We start from the raw sequence: 9,764 nt of genomic DNA on the forward strand, positions 1-9,764 counted from the left end.
TGATCTGAACTTGTTATGTGCAAACTCTAACAGAGGTGCAATGTGGCTAAGAGCTCATTTTGCCTAAACTGGCAAATGGAGAGCCATCGAAACCTGATTTGTTGAAAGACTACTAAACAAGCTGGGGTAGGAGTTTGAATAAAGGCTGGGTCCTCTGGCTCTTGACTGATTGTGAAATCTTTACCTTGCCTTTGTAACACTGCAACAAGGACAAATACGACAAGGAGTGGAATTTGTAAATGGGTATGTGTGACCTTTTGTGCAAACATGCGGTAGATCATGAGCAAAAAAAAAAAAAAAAAAAATCAGTTTTCTACCGGTAAAAATAATTAGCAGGGCTTCCCTGGTGGCACACTGCTTGAGAGTCCGCCTGCCGATGCAGGGGACACAGGTTCGAATCCCGGTCCTGGAAGATCCTACATGCCGCGGAGCGGCTGGGTCCATGAGCCATGGCCGCTGAGCCTGCGCGTGCGGAGCCTGTGCTCCGCAACGGGAGAGGCCATAGCAGTGAGAGGCCCGCGTACCACAAAAAAAATAAAAATAAAGAAAAATAAAAAAATGGCAGTTTCTTACAAAATTAAATATACTCTCACCACACAATCCAGCAGTCACACTCTTTGCTATTTCCTCAGATGAGCTGAAAACTTACAGCCACACCAAAACCTGCACACAAATGTTTACAGTAGTTGTATTCATAATTGCAGAAAAAATTGGAAGCAACCAAGATGTCCTTCAGCACGTGAGTGGATAAATAAAGGGTCATACAAAACACAATGGAATATTATTCACCAATACAAGGAAATGAGCTATAAAACCACTAAACATGGAGGAAACTTAAAGGCATATTACTACGAGAAAGAAGTCATCTGGAAAAGACAAAACTATGGCAGCAGTAAAATGATCAGTGGTTGTCGGGGGGGTAGGGGGGATGATTAGGCAGAGCACAGAGGATTTTTAGGCAATGAATCTATTCTGTATGGTATTATAAGTGTAGGTACATGTCATTATACATGGGTCAAATCCATAGACTGTACAACACCAAGAGTGAATAAATGAAACTAAGGACTCTGGGTGATAATGAGGTGTCAGTGCAGGTTCTTCGACTGTAACAAATGTTCCTTTCTGGTGTGGATGCTGGTGGAGGAGCATGGGACCGAGTATGTTGGAATCCCCTGTATTTTCCACTTAATTTTGTTGCGAAGTACTCTGCAAAAATAAAGTCTATTAATTAAAAGAAAAGTTAACGTGTAAGCCTGGGGCTGTGGTGAGGAACACAACAGTAGAACTAAGCATCACAGAAAGAATACGAGTGGATGTCCTAGGCATTGGGCTGGCCCTAGAGGCCAGGAGAGTGTCTGAATGCACATGAAATTAACTGAGCAACTCTTACATGCCTGTTACATTTACATCCCCAGTATCTTCACAAAATTCTCGCACTGTAATTCTGGCTCAGAGAAAATCAATGATTTTTTGGCTGAAGCTCCCACGACTAGACAGTAGCAAAGCGCAGGTTTGAATGCCATTCCTGCTGACTCTAAGTCCAGTTCTCCCCTCTAAGTAATTGCTGGAAAGCTCAAAGCAGTGACTATGGAAAAGTTTGCTTTACGAAAGACATCACGCTTCAGATTCAACTTTGCACATACGCATACAGAGTGGGTCCATGGATGGACTGAGTTTGTGGCTGGAGGGACAACACAAAACCACATCAACAGCATCACATTTATTTACTTCACCATTAAAAGAAAAATAAGAGGCTGCAGGGGAGGTGATAGGGAAGGAGAACTGAATAGAGAATTGTTATTACTATCCAGAGTAATAGCCTTTCCGGAATTTCCCATACCAAGGACAAAACTTCATAATGGACAGAGTCAGCTTCCCCTGGGGGTCACCCTCTCTGCCATGATGAGGAAGGAAAGCTTCTGCAGCTCTGCAGAGGGGCCAGGGAAGGGGGCCTCACAGTCTGGTGACAATGCAGACCTCCCCAAGTCTCCTTTCTTCTCTACAGTGCATGCCAGGGACACGGCCCATCTTCCTCACTTTCATGCCCACACTCATCTTATTGTTCCATCTCCAAGCCTGGCTGGAAAGGAAGATAAAGCCTCCCCACCTTCCTATTTCCGTGCTGCTCCAAGAAAACAAAGTCTCTATTTCATATTGCTTCAGGAAAACAGAAGACACACACACACACACACACACACACACACACAATTTCAGTACCATACAAAGCTCTGGTCTTAATGTTACTATTCTAACATCCAACTCCCTTCGCAGCTGGTAATTAGAGGTCCCTTTTAGAGTCCACACCCAACCACCCATTTTTAATATCCTAAGGGTGCTCACCTGAAATCTCCGTTATTCTGACGAAGATCTTTCCAAACGTCATGCAGAGCCCTAGTCCCAGGCCACTTTGCCATCATCGATCCAGCGCTGGGTGGCAAAATTGATGGCTTCCGCGCAGTTGAAGCCAGAGTGGTAGCCATAGGGAAACATCACCATGAACTCTGCAGCCTCCTGAGTGACCCGATCGAAGGGGATGCCGTTGTCCTTCAGGACCTTGGGCAAGAAGAGAGCCACCTTGTGCCACAGGAAGGCCTCAGAGCCCCGCGAGCTGCCCGGGAAAAGCTCCCTGGCCAGGCGTTCCAGGCACCGGCCGTGCTCCGGGGGCACTGCGTACCACGTCTTGGGCTTCCCGAAGTGCAGGTAGTTGATGCTGTAAAGGTCCATGTCCTCCGTGTGCCAGGCGAAGGTGGTCTTCCACATGCCGAAATACAGGTAGGGGGTGTTGACGCCTTCGATGACCACTCCGCACTCCTGTTCCAGCAGGTCCTGAATGGTTCCCAGGTGTCCAAGGTTCCACTGCTTCGTGTTTTCATCGAATAAGGACCCACTGACATCCGCACCGTATACTGGTGAATCATAGGGGCATGTTTTCCAATATTCTCGCTCCAGATCCTCAGAATCAGAGTAGAATGGAGTCTGGTGTCATTCACTGTTTGTTAAGCGGCGATACTCACTCACGGTCATGGCTTTCTTCTTTTTGTGGTGCTGAGTAAACACACCTGCCTGCCCAGTGGTCACCTGCTGCAGGGGAGCGGCTATTAAGATGTCATCGGTATCATCGTACGTCTGTCTGGCTTTCCATCCTTTCGGTGGAATTACCTTGGCTAGGCCAGCTCGGTGGCCTTGCCACTCCATGGCAATATATTTGCTGAAATCTTCAAATTCTTCCATGGTTGGGTGGACGATCGTAATCTTACAACTTGGGTTCTGGCTCCCAAAGTGCTTAGACTGCATGGCGGCAACAGAATAAGCAACGGCCTGCCAGCTTCTTAGGTATGCTTTGGATACCTGAGAAGGCTGGGGAGTAACCTCTTCCCTATACTTCCTTTATTTTTAAAGAAGTTTTGATAGAGCTGAGAGGCAGGAACTCAGACTTGAACTTTTAAACAAATGAGGTGGTACCTGTTCCAGGCTTGTCAATCCACCAGAAGGACTCCACTCTTGTCAGCATTTAGGAGCCAAAGGAAATCCAGTATTTCCCAGAGGAGACGGCTCTCTGAGCCAAGTCCTGCCTCAGCCTGCAGCTCTGTGAGTTTCCTCTGTTGGGGGTATAAGTGCCTGAGACCTCTCCAGATTCCCACGTTTGAGTGCATGGTGGCTTCTCACCTCACTGTAGCAGAAAGTCTCTTCATGGAAGTTTCCAAGCCAAACCTAAAGAAAGTACAAATTATTGAAAATAAGTGGATGACAGAACAAACTGATTTAACGTCAAGTAAAAGAAAACTGTATAGTAATCTTAATTTCAAAGTTTGAATTTAAGGGCAAAAAGTACACTCTTTTGGTAGGCATGTAAACTGGTGCAGCTATGGTGCATACTATGGAAAACAGTATGGAGGTTCCTCAAAAATTGTAACTAGAACCACCATATGATGCTGCAGTCTCACTTCTGGGTATATAGCTAAAGGAAATAAAAACGGAATATCAAGGAGATATCTGCCCTCCTACATTCACAATGGATAAGATATGGAAACAACCAACATGTCCAGCGATGGCTGAATGGATACAGAAGATGTGGTACATAGATACAATGGAATACTACTCAGTCATAAAAAGAATGAAATTTTGTCATTTGCAACAATATGGATGGTCTTGGAGGGTATTATGTCCAGTAAAGTAAGACAGAGAAAGACAAATATGGCATGGTATCACTTATATGTGGAATGTTTTTTAAAAAAAAAAAAAAAAAGAGTAAAACTTACAGAACCAGAGTAGAAAAGTGGTTGTGGGGGAGGGCAGGGAAGGGAGGGTAAAAGGGTACACAGTGAATAAAGTCTCAGGAGCTAATGTTAACCACGGTGACTATAGTTGATAACAATGTGATGTATAGTTGAAATTTTCCATAAGAGTAGGATGTAAATGTTCTTACCAAAAAAAGTAAATATATGAAGGAAATGTGTTAATTAACTAGATGGGGGGAATCCTTTCACAATGTATATCAAATCACCACAAAGTTGACCGAATATTTTACACTTTTAAAAGTCAATTATACAGCAATAAAGCTGAAATTTAAAAATAAAGAATTAGGACAAATCATAAGACAGAAAAAGAGGAATTAAAACTTAACTGAACAGTAAGGACATTAAGCAAGCTTGAAAAGAAAGGAGTTAAGCACTCAACTCAAGAAATTGGATGACTTAACCCAAAAGATAAATTAGGGAAAGGAAAACAATGAAATAAGCTGAAACAATTACAAAACAAAACATAACACCCAATAGAAATGATGACTGAAACCAAAATGCAATTTGTAGACCATGAAAAGTGTAAAAACATAAGCATAAGAGAAAAGAGAGAAAAGTACAAGCATATCACATTATAATAAAACAGGGGACGCAGATAAAAATCTACCATTATAGAAAGAATGCCTATCTAAACAAGAGCAGGAAAAAGCACAGAACACAAATATACACATCCTTAACAAGCATTATCCTTAATGTGTAAATACCTGAAACATTCTCATTAAAATCTAATCATTAATTTGCATTGATAGACAAATTATTAGAAATATAGGGTTCACTCAGAATGGGAGAAAATATTTGCAAATGAAGCAACTAACAAAGGATTAATCTCCAAAATTTGCAAGCAGCTCATGCAGCTCAACATTATAAAAACAACCCACTCCAAAAATGGGCCTAATGGACATTTCTAAATGGAGACCTAAATGGACATTTCTTCAAAGAAGATATACAGATTGCCAGCAGACACATGAAAGAATGCTCAACATCGTTTATCATTAGAGAAATGCAAATCAAAGCTACACTGAGATATCATCTCACACCGGTCACAACGGCCATCATCAAAAAATCTACAAACAATAAATGCTGGAGAGGGTGTGGAGAAAAGGGAAGGCCCTTGCACTGTTGGTGAGAATGTAAATTGATACAGCCACTATGGAGAACAGTATGGACGTTTCTTAAAAAACTACAAATAGAACTACCATACGACCCAGCAATCCCACTACTGGGCATATACCATGAGAAAACCATAATTCAAAAAGAGTCATGTGCCAAAATGTTCATTGCATCTCTATTTACAATAGCCAGGACATGGAAGCAACCAAAGTGTCCATCAATAGGATGAATGGATAAAGCAGATGTGGCACATATATACAATGGAATATTACTCAGCCATAGAAAGGAACGAAACTGAGTTAGTTATTTGTAGTGAGGTGCATGGACCTAGAGCCTGTCATATAGAGTGAAGTAAGTCAGAAAGAGAAATACAAATACTGTATGCTAACACATATATATGGAATCTAAAAAAAAAAAAAATTGTCATGAAGAACCTAGGGGCAAGATGGGAATAAAGATGCAGACCTACTAGAGAATGAACTTGAGGATATGGGAGGGGGAAGGGTAACCTGGGACAAAGTGAGAGAGTGGCATGGACATACATACGCTACCAAACGTAAAATAGATAGCTAGTGGGCAGCAGCCACATAGCACAGGGAGATCCGCTCAGTGCTTTGTGACCACCTAGAGGGGCAGGATAGGGAGGGTGGGAGGGAGGCAGTTGCAAGAGGGTATAGATATGGGCACATAGGTATAACTGATTCACTTTGTCATAAAGCAGAAACTAACACACCATTCTAAACCAATTATACTCCAAGAAAGATGTTTTAAAAAAAAAGAAATATAGGGTTGAATCAAGTTTCTAGACACTGATTAGCAAACAAAATCTATAGATCCCATACACCAGTTAACAATCAATTATAAAGTGAAAGAGTAAAAAGGTTTTAATCCCTTTAATAACAGAAATACATGGCCCCAATGAAGAAATCTAAAAATGATATGCATGCAATGTTTGTACTTTAAATGCATAAATAAATGTGAATTTTACCACGGAAAAAAAGTTGCTTTCTGGTATAAAATGTCATCCTTTCCATCTTTATGCTTTAAAGGAAAAAAAAAGAAAAAGGCCAAAAAAGTGCCTGCCTTCTGCCAGTCTAAAATCTTAATCCCAAATGATGATACACAGGACCCAGAAAATGGTTTCCTTGAAGGACTCAGCCTCTGAATGAAACAGGCTGTGCTCAAAGTCTGGCTATATATGTCCCACACCAATTTCAATTCAATCAGTACCACCCCAAATCTAATACCCTCATATCCAATCAAAATGTCTAATTTGATCCCACATATTTTTCAAGTCCCTTCCAATTGACACAATCTTTACCCAGTTCTAGAAACCCTCTCATTCCCATTACATCGCAGTGCACTAAATAAGGTGCTTTTTCCTGAAAATCTTTGTGATTTTTACCAAGAAAATATTAAGAAAAATATTAACTTCACAACTAGGAAAATAGTTTAAATATAAAAACTCAAGGAAAGGATATCCCAATGTATAGTACTCTCTCTCTCACTCTCTTTCTATATATGCATAAATAGTGTCATTTCTTAAAAACTTCTGGTAGGAAAATAACTTTTGCTCATAAGCACAAATTACAGAAATAAAGTGACCTACCTTCTACCAACAAAATCCTGATTCCAGTTGGAGATATTCAAGGACCCAGAGAGAGAGAGACAGTGTTCTCCGGGCAGCTGGCCTCCAAATGCAGACCCATGTCCTGACGGCTCTGGCTTTCTACCTGGGCAAAGGTATAATCTTATCAGCACCAGTAATTACTCTCATTGGTCAGCCCACTCTGTCTGCGCCCCTTTGATTTTTTAAACCAGTCTTACAGCGAACTAAGAGGTTGAAAATAAAAGAAGTGGGAAAGTCAAACCAAGCAATTTTTAAACAAAAGAAACCTGGTCTAGCAGCAATTAATATCGAATGCATTTATAAGGTAAAAGAAGGGCAGCTTATAGTTATGAAAAAGAAAAACTCACGGGAAAGATTACAATGATGCACTTTACGCACCTAGACACATAGCACTGAGACACAGAACACAAAGACTGAGAATTATAAGGTAAAACTGACATATTTGCAATCATGGTGTGAGGTTTTTTTTTCAAACACCGTTCTTCCAGATACTGATACATGAGGAGAGAAGAAAATTAATAATGTTATAAAAGTATAAACAATAAAGTTAACAACTTTGATTATATTTCCTGCAGCAACCACATACCAAAATGTTTTTCAACACATATAAAACAGTTACAAAAATTTACCACTGTTAAGACCACATAATAAATCTCAATAAAAATTCCACAGAATCTACGTATCGAGTACCCTCTTGATCAATCTTTTATTTCAATCATGAAATAAAATTGAAAGTCAATAATGAAAAAAGGGAACACCACCATATTTATTTAAAAATGAATATCCACATAACACCTACCACAATATCCATATAATAGTTAAAAATCTATTGATTTTTATGTTGTCTGCAAGTAGTTAGTAAACACTAAACCAAAATACCTCAGAATTATTTGAAAGAAAAAAAAGATAAAAATGATAGAACAATTCAAAAAACAAAAGGGAAAACAACCATATACAAAAATATAAATGATTAATAAAATAGAAGTCTGTTACTTAAAAAATAAAATAAAGAAAGAACTGGTTAATAAATTATAAAGTACTCCCTGCTACAGGAAGAGAGTGCTCCCTGCGTGGGAGAAGCTGGTGCAGAGTGGCAAGTGGTGATGGGACTCGGGGAGGGGTAGTCATTTTATAGAGGTGGACCCTGCCAACCACCATTTTAACCAGATCAACATCAAGAGTCATAAACTGGGAATTCCCTGGCAGTCCATGGTTAGCACTCCGCACTTTCACTACCTAGGGCCCAGGTTCGATCCCTGGCCAGGGAACTAAGATCCCACAAACTGTGAGGATGGCCAAAAAAAAAAAAAAAAAAAGGCCATAAATTACTTGGATAGTATATGTCCTTGATATGATGTGATTAAAATGTGACAAAATTCCCTCCGTAATCTTCCTCCAAAAAAACAGAGAAACCCAAGATAATCATAAGAAAAGCATCAAATTCCAATAGAGGGGCATCCTACAATATACCTGACCAGTATTCCCCCAGACTGTCAGGTTTCTATACAAACTTTTGGTCAAAAACAAGGAAAGTCTGAGAATCTGTTACAGCCAAGAGAAACCTAAGGAGACATGAAAGCTAAATGTAATTTGATAATTTAGATGAGATCTTGGAACAGAAAAAGGAAGTAGGGTAAAAGGTGAGGAAATCTGAACCAAGGATAGCCTTTAGTAGACAATAACATATTGACATTGGTTCATTAATTGTCATCAATATACCATGGGAATTAAGATGTTACTAATAGGGGGACATGGGAGTGGGGTCGGGTCAATACTCCCTGATCCACGTGCTCAATGCTCTGTAAATCTAAAACTGCCCAAAAATTTAGGTATTACTAAATATAATATTGTAAATAATAAATAAACAGGAGAAGGCATTAATAAACAATATTAGAATGAAAAAAATTTGAAACATACTCTGAGTTTTGGAAACAGTCTACCATACAGCACATTATAAACCAAATGATTCTATGAACCACTATGTGACATAATCTTTTACAGCACTTTTAAAAAATATTTTAAATTATGAAATATAAAGTGTTCACAGAAATCTATAAAGCATATATGTACACTTCAACAAATAACTATAGAGTGAGCAGAAGTGGAACCACTACCCAGGTCAAGAAATGCAACATTGCCAGGCACCTGGCTGCCTGACTTGTGCTCTTCTGCCCAGATTACAGCCCCCTTCTGCCTCCTGGACTGACCTTATCCTAACTATTCACATAGTAATTTGGGGAAACATTATAAAATTAAAACTCTGTCCATTTTTGAAAACTTTATATAACCTTGAAGAAACACAATTGTATTGATGTCCTTTAGTGTATTTTTGGTGTATTTTTTCATCACTTACGTCTTTGCATGCAGCTGGACTCTTCTGTTTCAGTGCTGTAAAGTATTCAACCGTATAATCGTGTTGGGCCGGGGCCTGTGAGAAGAGGGTCTGTCGCGCTTCTGGGGCGAGCTCCCTCCTTCCGGAGCCTGATGGACAAGCCTGGGGGAGGGAGAGGTTGTGCCCCCGGTTGTGGCCGCGAACTCTCCTGTGGGCCGTGTTCTTACCCATACCGCAGACCCCCCCCGCCCAACCCCCGCCCAGTCGTGGACTCGGCGGCTCGTGGAGCGCCTCCGTGGGCCCAAAGGGGAGAGTCGATGGGTGGGGGATGACGCACCGTCGGTGAGAAGGCCTTCTCTAGCTGTCCGAGAGGGAGCCTTGGGGTACCGGACCC

At 40.7% G+C, this 9,764-nt stretch overlaps 1 pseudogene; it reads right to left on the reverse strand.

Annotated features, from left to right (window-relative positions):
* Positions 1-2,193: 2,193 nt before the first annotated feature.
* LOC137229694 (lysine-specific demethylase 4D-like) lies at positions 2,194-9,764 on the reverse strand (annotated as a pseudogene).

Source organism: Pseudorca crassidens, chromosome 9, assembly GCF_039906515.1.
Source record: "Pseudorca crassidens isolate mPseCra1 chromosome 9, mPseCra1.hap1, whole genome shotgun sequence".
Taxonomy (NCBI): domain Eukaryota; kingdom Metazoa; phylum Chordata; class Mammalia; order Artiodactyla; family Delphinidae; genus Pseudorca; species Pseudorca crassidens.